Raw genomic sequence first — 19,275 nt, 5'->3', positions numbered from 1 at the left:
GGGGGCAAAGCAAGTTTAATCCAGTCAGGGATTGGGAAACCCCCCTTCGCCTTCATTATCATCAAAGCTTAGCTCTAATTCAGTTGGCATTGAGCTCTGCTTGAATCTGATGTTGGAATTTCCTTGTTCCCAAAAGGCCCTTGGCAGTGTGTCTTGTTTCTCAGGGATGGCAACATTGCAGTGTGAAACACAAACAGAAAACCAAATACAAATTTTAAGAGACTATTCTAGAGCTATAGAGACTTGGGCTTGAATACCTGTTCTGCTACTTAAGGGATGGCAGATTTTAGACAAGTTTCTTTTCTTCTTTTTTTTAAATGTTTCTTTAATTGAAGTATGGTTGATGTACAATATTGTATAAGTTACAGGTGTACAATATAGTGACTCACAATTTTTAGAAGTTATAATCCATTTATAGTTATTATAAAATGTTGTTTATATTCCCCATGTTGTACAATATATCCTGGTAGCTTATTTTATATGTAATAGTTTGTACCTCTTAACCCCTTACTCCTATATTGCCCCTCCTCCCAAACAAGTTTCTTAATGTTGTTGTGTCTCAAATTTCCTCATCTATAAAATTTATATAGTAATATCTATTTCACAATGTGGTATCAAAGATTAAATAAAATTTTAGAATGATAACACCTATTGTTACTGTTTTAGTTGGTCTGTTTAGGTCTGTAAAGTATCTTTATAAGACTCTTTCTTCCTAGATGTATCTTTTTTCTTAAGTAATGTTTTCAGTATATTGAGTAGTGTTAATAGTTTATATAGATCCTAACTCAGTGTATAAGAAACAATGGCATCTCATTCATTCTTTTTAACAAATACCATAGTGATTAAGACATGGGCTCCAGACCAGACTACCTGGATCTTTTAGAGATATAATGCTTTTTCTTAATGAAAAAGAAATTAATCTGTGTGTCTCAAGAGAATCTTTTCTGAGTACTATTTAAATAGTATAGTATAGTAGGAGGTTAAGAGAATGGGTTTTAGATTCATACATGTGGATTCAAATCCTAGTTGCAGATTAGAACTGTGTTACCTTGCTCTCTGAGCCTCAGTTTTCCCCCATTCCCCATTTTCCCTATATGTAAAATGATGTTGATAATGATATATACTTTCTAGATTAGGAAGGAGTAGATGAGATAATGACCTAATAACTATTAAACAGAATTCTACTTCTGGCTAAGATGGAGTAACAGGAACCTGATTTACTCTCCCACCTAAAGCAATTAGCATTACCTTGATACCAAAACCAGACAAAGGAAATGACAGTCCAGCATCATTCATGAATGCAGATATTAAAATTATAAACTAAACTTTAGCAAATAGAATCCAGCAATGTGTAAAAATAATAGCATATCATGATGAGTAGGGCTTATCCTAGGAATTCAAGGTTAGTTTAACATTCAACAATCAATCATTATAATTTACCACATTAACACACTAAAAATCAAAAGTCATGTGATCATCTCAGTAGATACAGAGAAAACATTTGACAGAATCCAACACTTGATCCTGACTAAAATGTCTCAGAAAACTAGGAATAGAAGTTAATGTCCTCAACCAGAAAAAGGGCATCTAAGAAAAAGCAACAGCTGATATCATAGTGATGAAAGGCCGAATGCTTTCCTCCTAAGATCAGGAACAAGATAAGGATATCCACTCTCACCACTTCTGTTCAGCATTAATCTAGGGATTCTAACTGGTGTAGTCAGGCAAAAAAAAAAAGAGGCAGCAGATTAGAAAGGAAGAAGTAAAACTCATTTTTCAAAGGATGACATGATCTAGATACTAGAACAAGGAAGTGAGTTAAGTAAGTTGAAGGATACAAGATCAATATACAGAAATCAGTTTGCTTCTATATAACAGCAATGAACATTTACAAATTAAAATTTAAAACTAAGGAATACCATTTATAGTGGTATTAAAACATATGAAATACTTAGGGATAAATCTGACAAAAGATGTGAAAGATCCATACACTGGAAACTTCAAAACATAGTGGAGAGAAATTAAATAAAGAAGATCTAAATAAATGATGGAATGAATCATGTTCAGGGATTAGTAAACTTAATATTGTTAAGGTGTCTATTATCCCCAAAGTAATGTATAGATTCAGTACATTCTCAGTCAAAATCCCATTAAGGTTTTTTGTAGAATTGACATGATTCTAAAATTCATGTGAAAATACAAAGGATCTAGACTAGCCAAAACATCTTTAACAAAGGACAAAGTTGGAGGTCTATCTGATTTCAAGATTTATAAAGCTACAGGAATTAAGACAATGGGATGTTGATGTCAAAAGAGACAAAACAATCAATGGAGCAGAATAGAGAGTCCAAAAAAAAAGAAGGACAAAACACATATGGACAACTGATTTAAAACAAGATGCAAAAGCATTTTTAATGGCGAAACAAGTCTTTTCAACAAACGACACTGGACCAATTAGATACCTGTATCTGATAAAATGAACTTTGATCCACACTTCATACCATATATAATTACCTCAAAATGTGTCAAAGACCTAAATGTAAAGCTTAAAATTATAAAACTTCTGGAAGAAAATGTTGGGTCAGGGAATAATTTCTTAGATATGACACCAACAGCATGATCCACAAAAGAACAAATTGATAAATTGTACTTTTTAAAAATTAAAAGTTTTTTCTCTTTAAAAGATACTGTTAAGAAAATGAAAAGGTAAATTGCAGATTGGGATAAAATATTTGTAAATCATCTGTCTGATAAATCCACGATATATAAAGAACTCTTAAAACTCAACAATAAAACAATCCAGTTTTAAAAATCAAAAGATTTGAACACAACTCACTGAGGGGTGACAAACACATGGCAGACAAATGACAAACATATTGAAAGATGCTCAACATTATTGTTGTTAAGGAAATACAAATTAAAATCACAATGAGATATCATTACACATGTATTGGAATGACTAAAATTAAAAAGACTGATCATACCAACGTTGGTGAGGATGTGGAGCGACTGGAATGTTCATATGCTGCTGTGGGAATGTAAAATGATGCAACCTCTTTGGCAAACAGTTTCGTAGATTAAGAAGTTTAATACCCACCTACTATATGATCCTACTACTTCACATTTAGATATTTACTCAGGAGAAGTGGAAATGTATGGTTATGCAAAGATTTGTAAACAAATGCTTATATCAGATTTATTTGTAATAGCCAAAACTCAGAAACATTTCACGTGTCCATTGACAGGTGAATGTATAAACAAACTTTGTTATGTCTATACAATTGAATATTCTTTAATACAGTAATAAAAAGAAACAATTGATGCATGCTTTAACATGAATGAATTTTTAAAAAATCATGCTGAATGAAAGAAGCTAGACAAGAAAGAGTACATACTGTGTGATTCCATTTATGTAAAATTCTGGCAAATGCAAAGTAATGTATAGTGACAGAAACTAGACTGGTAGTTGCCTTGGGGACAGGGTAGCTGGGATGGGGTGGGGGAGGAGGGATTACAAAGGAGCACAAGGAATTTGGGGGATGATTGACATGTTTGTTATCCTGACTGGTGATGGTTTGAGTGTATACATATGTCAAAACTTAATAAATTGACACTTTAAAAATGTGCAACATATCCCTTGGAATACTGTTTAGCAATAAGAAGGAACAAACTATGGATACATGCTATGATGTGGACGAACCTCAAAAACATGCTTAGTGAAAGAAAGCAGATGCAGAAACCACATTTATGTGAAATGTCCAAAAAAAGGGTGAAACTGTAAAGACAAAAAGTAGATTAGTGGTTGCCTGGGGCGAGGGGTTGGGAGGAAACAGGCATTAACAGTAAATGTGCCTCAGGGATCATCAGTTTTAAAACTGATTTATGGTGTTGGTTGATAAACGTACTAAAAAGTCATTGAATTATAAATTAGAAAATGGTGAATAACGTAATATGCAAAATATGCCTCTATAAAGTTATCAAGTATACCTCAATAAAGTTGTTGAAAAAGGAATAAAAATCTGTCTACAATTGTATCTAATACAATATAACTATTCCATAAAAATATTTATTTTTATAATTATCAGAGGTAACAGATTTTTTTAAAAGATTTCAAAGAAAGTAATATATCTTCCTTAAAAGTTGGCGATTTCCCCGAGTGATGTTATTCTTATTACATAGTTGGAAATACTAAAGGTTTATTTTTGTTGCTGCTTTGTTTCTGTTGTTGCCACCTGTATGATACAAGGATTTGATTTAGAATGAGTGTGCAGATGAAGGGGCACTGACAGCATTACATGCCCATTCAGGGTCCGCCTCATTTTGGATAAAAGGGGGCTATCCAGAGCAGGGTCAACAAACGATGTTCGGCCATGGGCCAAATCCAGTTGTGGCCTGTTTTTTTTTTATAACCTGTGAACTAAGAATGTCTTTACAGTTTTAAATGGTTTTAAAAAACAAGCAAAACAAAGAATTTGCAGAGATTATATGTGGCCTACGAAGCTTAAAATATTTACTGTCTGGATCTTTAGAGAAAAGTTTTGCTGACTCCTAATCTAGAAAGATGTTTTGAGGGAGAGTGAAATGTATTAGTTTTGTGTTTTTATTTGCCTGTATGGGAGAGACTATCTTACTTTAGTTGAATCACCTAGAATTCCCTTGTTATAATTCTGTACTGCCACATTGCTTCAGGATCCAGTTCTAATACTGCTGTAATGTGAAATTGCTCTTGAGTAGTTTAAGCTGGTTTTTCTTCTGTATCAAAGTGATAAATACAATCAGTTGAATGATCTTTCTTAATTATCTGACTTGAGGATTAGCATCTTGGGTATTAGAACTCAACCAATAATGCCTTTGTATATCAGAACTCAACCACTAATGCCTTTGTATATCAGAACTTTACTAATGCTCTTATAGCCAGCCAGTATCTAACATTTGTCCGCATTACTTGCAGGTAAATTAGTTTCCTTCTTAATCTTTCCTACCATTTGTACCTATAGTTTACATATTCATGAAATTGTTTATGTCTGCACGCACTATCAGATAAAATACTCATATCAGTGAAAATGTCATTCAGATGATATATTGAACATCATGCTGACAGAACAGACTGTTGTTGGAATATTTTATTTTTCAGTCTCTTATATTGCTGTTATGTAATCATCATTTATTTTCTCTCTTGGCATGAAGAATAAATTGGTTGGGATAAAAGTGAGTTGCTAGGTGATCAGATTCAAGGGAAATGTCTTAAAGCATAAAACTAAAAATAAAGTTTACAGGGGAGAAAAAGCACATTTCTTCAACTGGACCTTAAGTTTTTTAAAAATTTAAATTATGACTCTTTCCATGAAATAGAAATGAAACTAAGGCAGATTCTCAAAAAATGAAATTGAGACATAATATGTCTCAGTATATATATTCTAAATGGCAGTTTAATTTCAGGTAGTAATTAGATAATTTACAAATGATTAATCTGAGTTTAATATTTAGAAAACAATATCATAGTAATAATTCTGCTGCCCAGATAAACCTGTTGACATTTTAAAATTTTCAAATTAAAGTATTCACTTGGTTAAATTAAAGCGGTTTACAAAACTGTATAAGGGAACACTAAATCCCATCTGTCTGCAATTGTTTTCTTATGGAACTCCTATTAATAGTTTTATCTTGTGCTTCCAGAAATGTTACAGCCTAAACACCCTTGTAAAAATATATATTATATATGGTGAATCAGTATTTTATTTTATAAAAATTTAATTTACACTAAACTTTTCAAACAGTCCTTAAAAGTAATATTGAAAGCGAAAATTTTCATTCCTGGGATTTCACAAATGAGAGTCAGAGTTAAAAATCTTGTCCTTTATTCATTATAAGAATGTTTAGTCAGGTGTATATTTTGACATTACACAAAAAAACTAAACAGTGTCCAGATATTATAGCAGAAACCTGCCAGAATAAAGACTTTGAAGTAATTTTTAAGGGTGTCTGTTAGTATTTTATAACATACCACAAATCCATTTTATGTCAGCTATGAGGCTCTCAGAAACATGCTTTGTTTTTTCTCAGTGATAGATTGCTTGTTTGATTTAAGAATCTTGGCCTCCAGCCTGCTTTTCCAGATCACTTGTAAGTGTAATTGTAAGCCAGTAAGATTGGTTTTCTTAACTTGTCCTTTATTATAAGGTAAAAGTTCTTTCCAAGTTTCTATTAATGTTGACTTTCCCATTTTACAGAGGCACACATAATATCATTATATTTGTCAAAAACTAAAATGTTCTCTCTCTCTCCCTTCTTTCACTTTTGTTAATATTGACTGCTTCACATTGTTTTGTTTTGTTTTGTTTTTGTTTTGCGGTACGCGAGCCTCTCACTGTTGTGGCCTCTCCCGTTGCGGAGCACAGGCTCCGGACGCGCAGGCTCAGTGGCCATGGCTCACGGGCCCAGCCGCTCCGTGGCATGTGGGATCTTCCCGGACCAGGGCACGAACTCGTGTCCCCTGCATCGGCAGGCGGACTCTTAACCACTGTGCCACCAGGGAAGCCCTGCTTCACATATTTTAAAATCAAAGGTGATAGTGTTGTTAGGTTTCATTTGCTGAGAGTGGTGGAGATCAAGAGACAGAACTTTTCACTAGGAAAAAAAATTCTACAGTTGTAAAATACGGTACATTAGGACTTGTAGTAGGGAGCATTTATCAAGAAGAAAGGACATGAACTGTAGTTTAAAGGAAGATTTGGAATGTGCCTATTTGATGTATTTAACCTATCATAGTATTTCTTACCATAATAAATTATGACTCTCATGGCCTATTATATATACTCCTAAAAGAGCCTGTAAAATTTGACCCATGTTTCTGTATATATGTTTTCAAGTAGCAACTAACTTTTATGTCTGAATCCAGTTCAATAGAATCTCACATATGTAGAAATAGTTACTGTAGTTTTCATGGGTTTTAGACTTTGATTTTCAAATCATGTCTAACCTAGAAATCTTCTGGGATTAATAAAGTTAGATAAAGTTTGAGGATAAAAATGTAGATTTGTGTTATAATGCACAATGGACCTTTTAAAGGGTGCAGTGTACTATAAAATCTACTCAGTTTCAGATCATTTTTTGTAGTTTTGGCCCCTTTATAAGTGCTTTGGTGTCAGCACAGAAACTTAGTGGGATTTTCCACACTTTCAAAAGAATGTTTAGTGAGGACCTGCTATATTTCCAATCAACATTTTTTTTTAATTGAAGCTGATATTTATGCAGATATTTGAGTTAGAATATGATTGAAATCCACATAAAGCCATTTATCTAGGGAAATACTACTTCACATTTCACTTCATAGAACATTAAAAATGAATAAGTACAAAGAAGAATGACTTCTGCATACCAGCTTTTATATTTACACAATTAAAACATCTACATATTTTTATTCTTAAATGCTTACAAAATCTCTATAGGATCATGTCCAATCAACTTTTTCTGTTTAATTTTTCACTTCAAAGTAATTCAAGTATACATGTACATGTATACTTTTAAAGTATACATGTATACTTTATACTTTTTAAAGCTTACATGTAAGCTTTTAAAAATGACTTTTCACTGTAATATTTTCTGAAACACCATAAAATCAGGAATCTTGATGATCTATCTTCATTTTACCTGAGAGCATTGGGGACTCCTTGGTTCATAGCACTTTAGAAAAGAAAATCTAAAGAGAAATTAAATCATATTCATAACATTTTAGGTAAGAAAATAATGAAACATTACATATTTTCTTGGAATTTATTGCTTAATAAAGCTTAGTTAAGCTCTTACTTGAAAGAGCTTAAGCTCTTATTTTTAAGTACCCTCAATGTCAGCATATCTTTTTCCTCAGTTTTTTATTTTGCAAAATTTTAGGTGAATGGAAAGGTTGAAAGAATAGTATAACAAACACCTATATACTCATCACCTAGATTCACCAGTTTTGTCACATTTGCTTAGAAAAACTAGGATAAGTAGTTTGCTTAGAGAAAATAGTAGATATTCTTTTATATTTTCTAAACCACTTAAAATTAAGTTGCAGACATCATAACACTTCATTCATCATAACACTTTTATTTGCATATAAAATACGCAAATATTTTATATGCATAATTTATATGTATAGCCTAAGAATAGGACATTCTTCTGTATATGTTTTTTTTAATTTATTTTATTGAAGAATAGTTGATTTACAATGTGTTAATTTCTACTGTACAGCAAAGTGATTCCGTTATACATATATATACATTCTTTTTTCTATTCTTTTCCATTATGGTTTATTGCAGGATATTGAATATAGTTCCCTGTGCTATCCTGTGTATGTTTTTTTAAAGTACTTTTGTTTTTTAGTGTAGTTTGTAGAATTTATTGCTATTTTTTTCTATTTATAAATTATTGATTTGCTTTTTCTTTATTATATTATCTTGAGATTTGTTTTGTTTTATAATTTTCTAAGTTTTATATGAGGTTTGTGAGGGTTTTTTTTTCTTAATAAGAGTTTAAATTTGTGAATTTGCCTCTAATTACATGTTTGATATTTAGTTTTCTTGTCATTATTTTCTAAATAATCTGCCGTGGGACTTTTTATTCTTATTTGGGAGAGTATTTTAAAATTTTGGAACCTTTTTTGACTTTTAAAATTTTTACTATATTCTAGTTTGACTGCCTTATGGTTGAAGACTGCATCCTTTTTAGTTTCTACTTCTAAAAAATTCCTCAAGACTTTCCTTGTGGCCCATAGTATAAGATTAATATTCTTTTTCCAAGTATCACATGGACACTTGAAAATAACATGTGCTCTGAGGCTTCCAGGTAAAGATGGATTGAATGCATACCACAGTAGTAACTGATTAGAAAATGTCAAATCTTAAGTCAGCAATGGAGAAAGCCAAAATATTAATATAATTTAAATTTCAGGATCTTTAAAAAGGCTGGGATCTGGCTCTAGATATCTCTGGAACTGAGTGTTAATGGTATGTGTGGGGATGGGGCAAGAACCTTCTGAAATAGGATTAGTTGAAAACTCTTGAAGAGTTTTACATATTTCATGACTCTGGGTAACTGCCCTTTCCCATGCTAGCAGATGGTGGGAAAGATTAAAACAAAGGTCTCTTACTGGGGGAGATCAGGAGTTGAGAAAATTGAAAACAGGGAGATTAAGTGAATATATGTATATGGAATGTTGAGAAATCCTTCCCTCCTCCCCACCCAGTCCTCTTCCCTTACTTTGCTCTCAGAATTCTGGCCACCAATCTAGGCAGGAGATTAGATGAGGATTAATTCAAGAATAATTATAATAGGCTTTTGAGCAGCTTTGTCATATTTTCCTTACCATTTGAACATTCATGGTGGTTTTACTTTTTCAGTCTCTGGATGAAGAAGTAGTTCATTTCTGGTACTTTGATGAAAATTGACATGATTTAAAAATAATTGTTATTATTTGTAGGGGTTTTTTTTAATGTAGTTTTTTTTTTTTTCCCGGTACGCGGGACTCTCACTGTTGTGGCCTCTTCCGTTGCGGAGCACAGGCTCCGGACGCGCAGGCTCAGCGGCCATGGCTCACGGGCCCAGGCGCTCCGCGGCATGTGGGATCTTCCCGGACCGGAGCACGAACCCACGTCCCCTGCATCGGCAGGTGGACTCTCAACCACTGCGCCACCAGGGAAGCCCTATTTTTTCCTTCTTTTAATAGCTCTCTGAAGTTTTTCTTTTCTATTTTCTTTTTTTTTTCTCTTCTCTACTCTTCCCTACCTCCTTGTTCATCCACCTACATGTTGGAAAGACATGAAAAATAGAATTAAATTTATGGGAAAATTAATGTGAATTAGTTGAAAGTGAATACCACACACTAGTTTTTCAATGAAATACAACTAACTTTGATAACATAGAGTATCTAATCCAAAAATGTTGCTTGATAGATGCTGCCTCGTTAATTATGCTATGTAATTAACAAATCAATGGTTTATATTAAAGTGTTTTTAATGTAAATGTTCTCTAAAGATGTTTAAATATTTTCCTGTAATCTCAATTCATATTCATTATATCACATTCATTACATCATATTCATTACATTCACATTCATTACATCATAAAACTTTTAAAACATATTTGACAGTCTTTGAATTATTACTAATTCCAAATTAGTGGCGTCAGTAAGTTTATTTGGAAACATTGATTCCTCCTGTGAGTGGAGTCCTACTTTTCCTGTTTATTTTCTTATGTCACAAGACAGATTCCTACTAGTATCCTGTGAAATCAACTTAAGTAAATAAAAGAGTAAAGTATTCTAAAGAAACTATACTTTCAAAATATGTATGCCACTTGTTCTGTTTTAATTTAGAAACTACTGCTATTTCTTTTAATTTATTAATATTGAATTAGAACATAAATTCTTAAATAATTTGGATTGAGGAAGACTTCTAAAAACTTCATTAAATATAATTGAAATTTTGAAGAACATCTTTTAAATGTAATATAATAGCCTAGCTTTGACATGAATGGTTATCATAGCATTAAAGGAAAAACAACTGGAACCCTTTTACAATCATGTAAATATCCAGATTTTGAAGACTTGTAAATAATAATGCTATTGGCAAATCAAACCATTTTCTTAAAAGAAAAAAAAAAAACAGGATAGGACATCTCAGATTTCTGTTTATAATAAATCATGCCAAGACCTGATTTAATTAGTGTTTCTTGTCTGGGTTTCAAATATACTTGGATCTTTGACATACTTAATATAAAGGCAGTGTCTTTGATGTGCTTTTCCCCCCTCTTTTTAAAGTTGTAGACATGGTCCATTCATAGGTGTGTATCACTATGTTTTGCTTGTGTAATAGTGAATTGTTTTGTGGCAAGAATATTGTCAACTTGCCAGCTGATAAAAGGTGATGTGTATGGTAACAAAAATAAACAAGTTCAGGGCAAGGGAATATAAACATAGTAAAATCTTTTGTTGAAATCAGAGCCTTCAATTTTAGCGAACATGTTAGAACAGGAAAAGTGAACGTGTCGGAGTTCAGTTAAACCAGTTGTGAGTAGTGTAGAGCGTGGAAAATGAAGCCTTATTTTGAAGCATCTAGATCCACAAGTTGAGAAAGTGGCAAGCAAGGAGTATTGCTTAAATCAATTAGATACAAACAATAGTTGGATACAAGGAGGCAGCTCATTGGTTCATGGCTCATTGCCACTTCCCCTCCTTTTTCCTCCATTTCTTCCAGTTGATGATTAACTTTTCTTTCATTGCATTATTTTTGGTATATTGCAGTGTACTGTGTCATAGATAAGGAAATTTAAAGGTGGAAAATAAACTGTAGAATATAAAAGTCAAATTCTGTACTTTTTAGTTCTCAATAAAAATAAAGGAGTTAGACTGGCAGTAGATCTTAGATTTCTAAAAGTATGGGGCTGAGAAAGAGGAGAAAATAATGTTTATCCTGGACCCAGTATGTGCCAGCATTTTGCTTGATGCTTTATTGTGAGAGATGTATATTTATTTAACTGGGATGAATAGTCTTTGTAGTATTTTAGGGTATATCCATTGTATGGATTTTTATCAGTGTTCTTACCAGTAGTCATATTAGAATTAAAAATAGTTTATTACCATTTTTAGTTTTCTTATCTATACTGTCATGAAATCAGATGATAATTTCCCAGAACTTTTGGGATGGGAAGTGTGACTCTCCCCTTCAATCAGATATAAGTAATAGCATAAGAAAAACCATACCATTTGAGAGAAACAGCTAACTTTGCTTTTTAAATCATTGCAGTAACTCAACAATGTAGTGATCATTGATCAGTAGAATAACACATGATGAAAAATATGTGACATAACATGCAGTAGGGAAGTAAACTGACTTGCTTTCCTTTGTTTGCCATCCCATTTGTTAATAAGTAATTGTCAGTACACTGCACACACAGCTTTCTTTTGTTAGCTTTAATTTCAAAAAGCAGTGAAAAGTATGATAGCTTTTACTGAATTCTGTCTTTATCCAAATCCTTGTAGAAGAAATTGAATGGATCTGAAAGATAATTCCCTGCGATTTTCATTAGTGTTACTTCTAAACAAATAATAGCATTTAGTAATATAGTATTTACAGTAAACAATAAAACATCTATAAGATCCTATTATGAATTATTAAATATATTAAATGTAATACAAAATTACGGATTTTTCAGACAACTTTATCATGAGCAATGATGAAGGCTGCTTTTGCCTTACAGCACCCATAGATTTTGGTAAAGATATTGATTTGTTAAAGTGATGTAAAGCATAAATCATACTACAACTTGTCTTTGCATGAATTTTTGTATACTTGGAGATAAATAATGTATTCTAATACAGGAGTTGGAAAACAATGGCTCTGTGGTCTGTTTTTGTACCACCTGTGAGCTTAGAATGGTCTTTTAAGAGGTTGTATAAAAAAAGAATATGCAGCAGAAATCATATGTGACCCTCCAAGCCTAAAATATTTACTCTTTGGTCCTTTACAGAAAAAGTTTGCCAACCCTAAAATATAAACATATAAAACCTAAGCCTGAGAAGTTCTGGTTCCAAGTGAGATGGTGTAATAATCACATGACACCCTATCTCTCTCAGTGAGTGCACCTATTATAAAACCTGGACAGAAGGCATGGAGCAGCTATTTGAAGACTCTGAAAAGTCAATAGTAGCAGGTGAATTAGGGAAGACCAGAATTTAAAGTACCACCAAACTGGCGGTGAGTTTGCCATTTTTCCTTTTGTGTTGTCACATGGCCTGGTCTCAACATAGCCTGAAACCGGGAAGCAGACATCAATGCAGGCAGAGAGCCCCAGGAGAGCTCTAGGAAAAGCCCTCTACCTCAGGCTTGGGAAATAGAGATCATGGCTCCTAACAGTGACAGTGGGTGCAGAGGAAGACACAGGTATCTAAAATTGAGAAATGGGGTTGCCTCACTTTCTGATTGGAGGATCTATGGTCTCAAGAGGTAGGGGCATGCACCCTTTTCTTATCTTCTCTGTCTTCCTGCCAGTTGGCCCCCACTGCCAAAACAGTTGGAGGAAGTAAGAGGCAAAATGTAAATAAAACCTCAGCTTTCTGGGCAGAGTGCTGAAAAGGAGAGCCTCAGGGAACCAGAAAGTACTGGGGATATCAAGGGGCGGGGTACTTAGGAAAGGGATCTCATAAAAATTATGTGTTAACTTCTGGAGCTGAAATTAATGGAGGTGACAGAGGAAAGAGTCAAAGAACTTGAAGGTAGATCATAAAAATTATTCAATCTAAAAAACAGAGATGAAAGATAGGAAAAAAAAAAAAAGACCATCAAGGCCCTATGGGACGATAACAAAGATCTAACTTTCATATTGGTGTCTCAAAAGGAAAGGAGGAAATATTGTGCAGAAAATTACTTTTTAAAAAAATGGCAAGATTATGGAGAAACTCTCATACATTGATGGTTGGAATACAAAATAATACAGCCACTCTAGAAAACAGTTTGATAATGTCTTGTAAAGCTAAATATACGTTTACTGTAAGGTCCACCAGTTCCATTCCCATAGAGTTGAAACATTTGTGGTGAAATCAAAACTTAACGTTCACACAAGTATCTGAACACAAATATTTATAGGAACTGTAGTGATAATCATCAAAAGATGGAAAAATCTCAGTTATCCTTCTATGTGTGAATGGATTAAAAAAAAAAAACATGTGGTACATCCGTATAATGGAGTATGACTCAGTGATAAAAAAAGGTATGAACTATTGATAGACACAACAATTTAGGTCAGTCCCAAAAGGTTACATACTGTAACCTGAGTGAAAGTAGTCTCAAAAGGTTACATACTGACACCAAAAGCACAGGTAACAAAAGAGATAAATTGTATTTTATCAAAACAAGACTTTTGTGCATCAGAGGACACTATCAACAGAATGATATGGCGAGCCACTGAATGGCAGAAAATATCTGCAAACTATATATATACCTGATAAGAGACTTGTATCTAAAATATATAAAGTACTCTTATAACTCAATAATAAAAAGATAAAGTGAGCAAAGTATCTGAACACACATTTCTCCAAATAGCCAATAAACAAATGAAAAGATGCTCAGCATCATTAGCCATCAAGAAAACACAAATTAAAACCAAATGAGATACTGCACTACACCTACTGAAATGGCTGTTACCAAAAGAACACACATTAGTGTTGGCGAGAATGGGGAGCATTGCTGGTGGGGATGTGAAGTGGTGCAGCTGCTGTGGAAGATGGTGTGGCGGTTCCTCAAAAAGTTAAACAGAATTACCATAAGATCCATCAATTCCACTTATAGATATATACCCCAAAGAATTGAAAGCAGGGACTCAGAGCGGTATATGTATACCCATGTTCATAGCAGCATTGTTCACAATAGCTAAAAGGTGGAAGCAACCCGAGTGTCCATCTAATAAGGCTGGACGGATAAACAAAACGCATATGTACATACAGAATATTATTCAGCCTTAAAAAGGCAGGAAATTCTGACACTTGTTACAACAAGAATGAGACTTAGAGACATCATGCTAAATGAAATAAGCCAGTTACAAAAGGACAAATATATGATTCCACCAAATATTTGTCCCAAAGGACAAATATTATATGATTCCAAATGTGATATGAGGTACCTAGAGCAGTTAAATTCATAGAAACAGAAAGTAGAATGGTAGTTGTCAGGGGCTGGGGGTTGAAGGGAATGGGAAGTTAGTGTTTAATGGGTACAGACTTTTAGATGCAGGGGATAGGGTTCTAGAGATAGATGGTGGTCAGAGTTGTACAACAATGTGAATTATGGAGGAAAGAAAATGAAGGTTACATGTAATTATTCCATCTGTATGACTTTTTTTTTTTTTTTTTTTTTTTTTTTTTGTGGTACGCGGGCCTCTCACTGTTGTGGCCTCTCCCGTTGTGGAGCACAGGCTCCACACGCGCAGGCTCAGCGGCCATGGCTCACGGGCCCAGCCGCTCCGCGGCATGTGGGATCTTCCCGGACCGGGGCACGAACCCGTGTCCCCTGTATAGGCAGGCGGACTCTCAACCACTGCGCCACCAGGGAAGCCCCATTTATAGCATCTTAAAGGACTGGTTTTATAGTTTAAAATGCTAAACTAAAACTAGTTTTTTTTTTTTAATCAACAGGTGATAACATGCACATAATAATAATATTTGAAAAATACTGAATAGCATAAATAAGAATATAAACGTTATTTTAAAATTGCAATTGGTAACATTTTAGTGCTTTTCACTACTGCTCTTTCTCTATGCATGCATTTGTGTGTGTGTGTAGCAGAGCAGAAACCTTATTCAGAAACCTTGATGAAGGAATGGAAAAGGGAAGCCTCAAGCCCTAAAAACACCTTCTCCTTGAGGGGAGGGGAGTAGATGAATTTTAAGGGGTAGGAGGCAGGCATATCATCAGGGCTCTAGGAAAGGGGAGGAGATTTCCAAGGCACTATGCATTTATTTTTTATGTAATTGCTGTCATACTATATATTGAGTTTTCTATTCTCTTTTCCTTAAATACTCTATCTTGAATATTCTCCAAAATCATTAAAATTCTTACAGAGTATTATTTTCATAGCTGTATTGTGGATATATCTTAATTTATTCAATTTTACTCCTTTTCTTGGGCATTTAGGTTGTTTCCAGTATCACTCATTATTATAACCATGATTCCTTTGAACATAAATTCACATAAATTCTCATGTGCACAGAATGCAGTCTGTGTGTAAATGTACAGCTCTATTGAAAAGTCTGAATTTAATGCAGTACAAACATGAAATAGTCTTCTCTATCCCCCGATTCCAAGTGTGCCATGTACAATTTTTCTTCTCTGTTATGCACAGGCATGTTAGGTGACAGGCATAATTCTAGTGGCTCTCAGTAATTAAAAGTGCAGTGAGATTCAGTTCAAAAATGTGATCTGCTATCCAGAGATTTTCCTTGTTCAATTTGGAACCAGGCTTTTATAGCTCGTGATCTGAAGCAGGGAGGGCTTAGTAAAATTTCACTCACACCTTCTCCCACTCTAGACTGTAGAGTGCTGCAGTGACTTGATTCAGTTCTAAATACCTCACCCTACTCCCTGTTCCAGGCCTAACTCTTCTGTGGTAGAGGCTTAACAAAGGGAATAAGGGAGAGGTGGCAACTTCCCCGTCTTATCTGCCTGTATTTGTGGTCCCTACTTTGGTTGTTGCCACTTCTCTGGCCAGTGACTGGCTCTTACTTATTTGATGTCCTTCAAGCATATGTTCAGCAAACTAGTATATTCTTCTGGCAGTGCCCCCAGTCTCTACACAAGAGCCTCTTGGAGCCTTGCCTCTTGGCCTGCTTCTCCTTAGCGTGGTTGTTGATTATGGTGAGAACTTTTCGGCCTTAATTGTTGGCATCTTTCTTTAAAATATAGGGCACGCACTACATGCCTTTTTTGCTTTCAGATTTAGGCCCTGGTCATCAGTCCTGAAGAAACTTCCAGAAAGGCCCCATGCAACATCTTGTTTCAAGTGCATATATAGAATTTACGGCAGTTGTTGAAACAGTTGCTAAGCATTTTTCCTACTTTTTTTAAAATGGCAATGCAATTCTTAGCTTGACAAAACATTTTTTTGCCTCGTCTGCATAATAGATGCATTGTACGATACCAAAAGTCTATCAGCACCCAACAAAGCTTTCTGTTAAACACAACACAACAAAAATCTTTTCTGCTTTAGCAAAAAGTAATGGTTTCTTTTGCCCATTCACTTTCTCAGACATCCTTTGGTCTATCTTCCACACCAGAGGTCTGCAAACTGTGGCCTGTGGGCCACTTCCAGCTCTCCAGCTGTTTTTGTAAGTAAAGTTTTCTTGAAGCACAGCTGTGGTCATTTGTTTATGTATTGTCTGTGATGACTTTTGCACCACAACAGCAGAACTGAGTATTTGCGACAGAAACCGTTAGGCCTGCAAAGCCCAAAATATTTACTGTCTGACCATTTACAGAGAAAGTTTGCCAACTCCTGTTTTACACCCTTCCTCTAAAATTCTTTCCAAAACGTAAACCAGAAATACCATTTGTCTGCTTAAAAACATTAAGTAGCTTCTCACTGTTGACAGAATATATTCTAAAATCTTTAGCTTTACATTCAAATCTTTTTATAATTTAGTGTCAAATCACTATGTCAAGTTCAAATTCAGGATTTCCTGTTATTTTCAGTGATGCAGCTTGAAGTCTAGAGTTACAAATTGGCAGCTTACAGGCTGAGTTTGGCCCCCAGACTTGTTTTGTTTTATTGATTCAGCATTTAAAAACTAGATAATGTCACATAGAAATCCAGATTTCTAGTTGTTCTTCACCAGTCAAGAGTTCTGATAAACCGGCCTCAGAGCCCTCAGTGTAACATTCTGTTAGCACTCAGTGGCTGCTGCCTCTTCCCTATGGAGCAGTGCTCTCCACCTATACACAGCCTGTGCCCCGAGGGTCCTGTATGCATATGCACTCAAACCCAGTCCTCTTCAATCATGCATGTTACCTGCTGTGGCCACTGTAGCCATTTGAGTTTGCAACCCTGGGCCTAGATATAGTGAGCTGCCTTCTGGTCACCTGATCCACCTGTTCTCACATTACCTCTTGCTGCTCCATCTGCCTAGAAGATCCTCTTTGTCCTTCAGAATTCTTCATCCTTTAAAACTCAATTTAAATATAACCTTTGTGAAGACTTCTCTGCCAAAGGCAGTCACTTCTTCCTCTCTACCTTTGTAGCACTTTGTTCATTTGATTAGAGTAGCACCTGTCATGTTGTATTTTAGTGACCAGATGGTGAGCTCCTTGACGTTAAGGTTTGTATCTTACTCATCTTTCTGTTCCTAGTCCCCAGCATGTTGCCCAACAAAGAGTGAAGGCCAAGTAAATGTTGCTGAATTGTACGCCGTTAACATCTAAAAACTGGGAAGGTAGGAAAGGATTCATTAGGTGCAAAGAAAAATTCGTATTTTTCCCACTTAAATGTATATTCTTTCCCTTTCAGTATTTCACTTAGTTTCCTCTTTTTCTCCCCTTAGTTTATAACCAACTCATTTGTGTTTCCCAGACAACTGACACTTTAATTTTCATTAAGGATTACCAACACTTACTAGCTGTGTCCAGGGTTACAAGCTAATAAATGGTGGAAATGGGGTTCAAAGTCACATTTCTCTGCCTTTAGAGCTCATGCACATAGCTGCTGAGCCACTCCTTATCATGTGCGTGCTTTTGAATAAGTTACAAAGTTTTCTAAGTCTCAGTTTCTAATTGTAAAAGAGGAATGATAGGGCTTCCCTGGTGGCGCAGTGGTTGTGAGTCCGCCTGCCGATGCAGGGGACACGGGTTGTGCCCTGGTCTGGGAAGATCCCGCATGCTGTGGAGCGGTTGGCCATGGCCATGGCCGCTGAGCCCTCGCGTCTGGAGCCTGTGCTCCGCAACGGAAGAGGCCACAACAGTGAGAGGCCCACGTACCGCAAAAAAAAAAAAAAAAAAAAGGAATGATAATGGTTCCCATCTTTTAGAATACGTGGGAGAAATGAATGCGAATATCTATGTAATGCTTAGAACAGAGTTTGTCTTAGAGTAAGCACCCAATAAATAGAGCTGCTCTAGTATTATTATTATTATTATTATTACTGCTGCCACTGCTGCTGCTACTACTTCTACTACTACTGTTACTTAATGTTGCATAGGAGATACACAGACTGTCTTGTCTTCCTTTTCTTGGTTTAGACTTTCAGGAGTCAAGGGAATTGAGTATTGGCCCACCTGCAGAAACCATTGCCAGGCTACCCTATTTGTAACCCTAGAACATTGCACTTGGAAGGGGTTTTGGAGGTCAGGTGTTCTAACAAGTGCTTATCCAAAGCAGCAGTCCTCTCTGCAGTTCCCAGCTAGAGATGATCAGTCATCTAGAGGCTGTTACAACATTTACAGTGACAGAAGCTGGCCACTTTAGGTGGAAAATATGATTGTTTAAAAACTGTGCACACACACTTTGCTTTTTCTTTTTGTCCTCTGTAAAATGTAGAAAATTAAGTTGAATCCTTTTTCCATACTGTTGTCCTTAGTCCTTCAAAGTATTTGAGCCAAATTAAACAGTGACACTGGTGGTTCTCAGAGTGTAGCCCTTTTAACTTGAGCCCCTTTCCTCAGGAGCCTTTCTTCTCTCTTCCCCTTTCTTTTATTCAAAGAATCCTCGAAGACCCTAAAAGCATAGGCTAAAATTTTTGTGTGCCTGTATGCATTT

General features: G+C 35.1%; 1 protein-coding gene across 6 annotated transcripts in view; it reads left to right on the top strand.

The window, feature by feature from the left end:
- Positions 1–19,275, top strand: part of MRPL1 (mitochondrial ribosomal protein L1) — a 101,261-nt gene that overhangs the window by 64,448 nt on the left and 17,538 nt on the right. The window contains exon 8 of one of the 6 annotated variants that reach the window (XR_009540283.1): positions 12,508–12,734. The exons of the other annotated variants lie outside the window; for them this stretch is intronic. The gene's annotated coding sequence lies outside the window, so the exon portion shown is untranslated. The remainder of the gene's footprint in view (positions 1–12,507; positions 12,735–19,275) is intronic. 6 annotated transcript variants of the gene reach the window in all.

Source organism: Lagenorhynchus albirostris, chromosome 4 (assembly GCF_949774975.1).
Source record: "Lagenorhynchus albirostris chromosome 4, mLagAlb1.1, whole genome shotgun sequence".
Taxonomy (NCBI): Eukaryota; Metazoa; Chordata; class Mammalia; order Artiodactyla; family Delphinidae; genus Lagenorhynchus; species Lagenorhynchus albirostris.
This window is presented reverse-complemented; position numbering and strand designations above follow the sequence as displayed.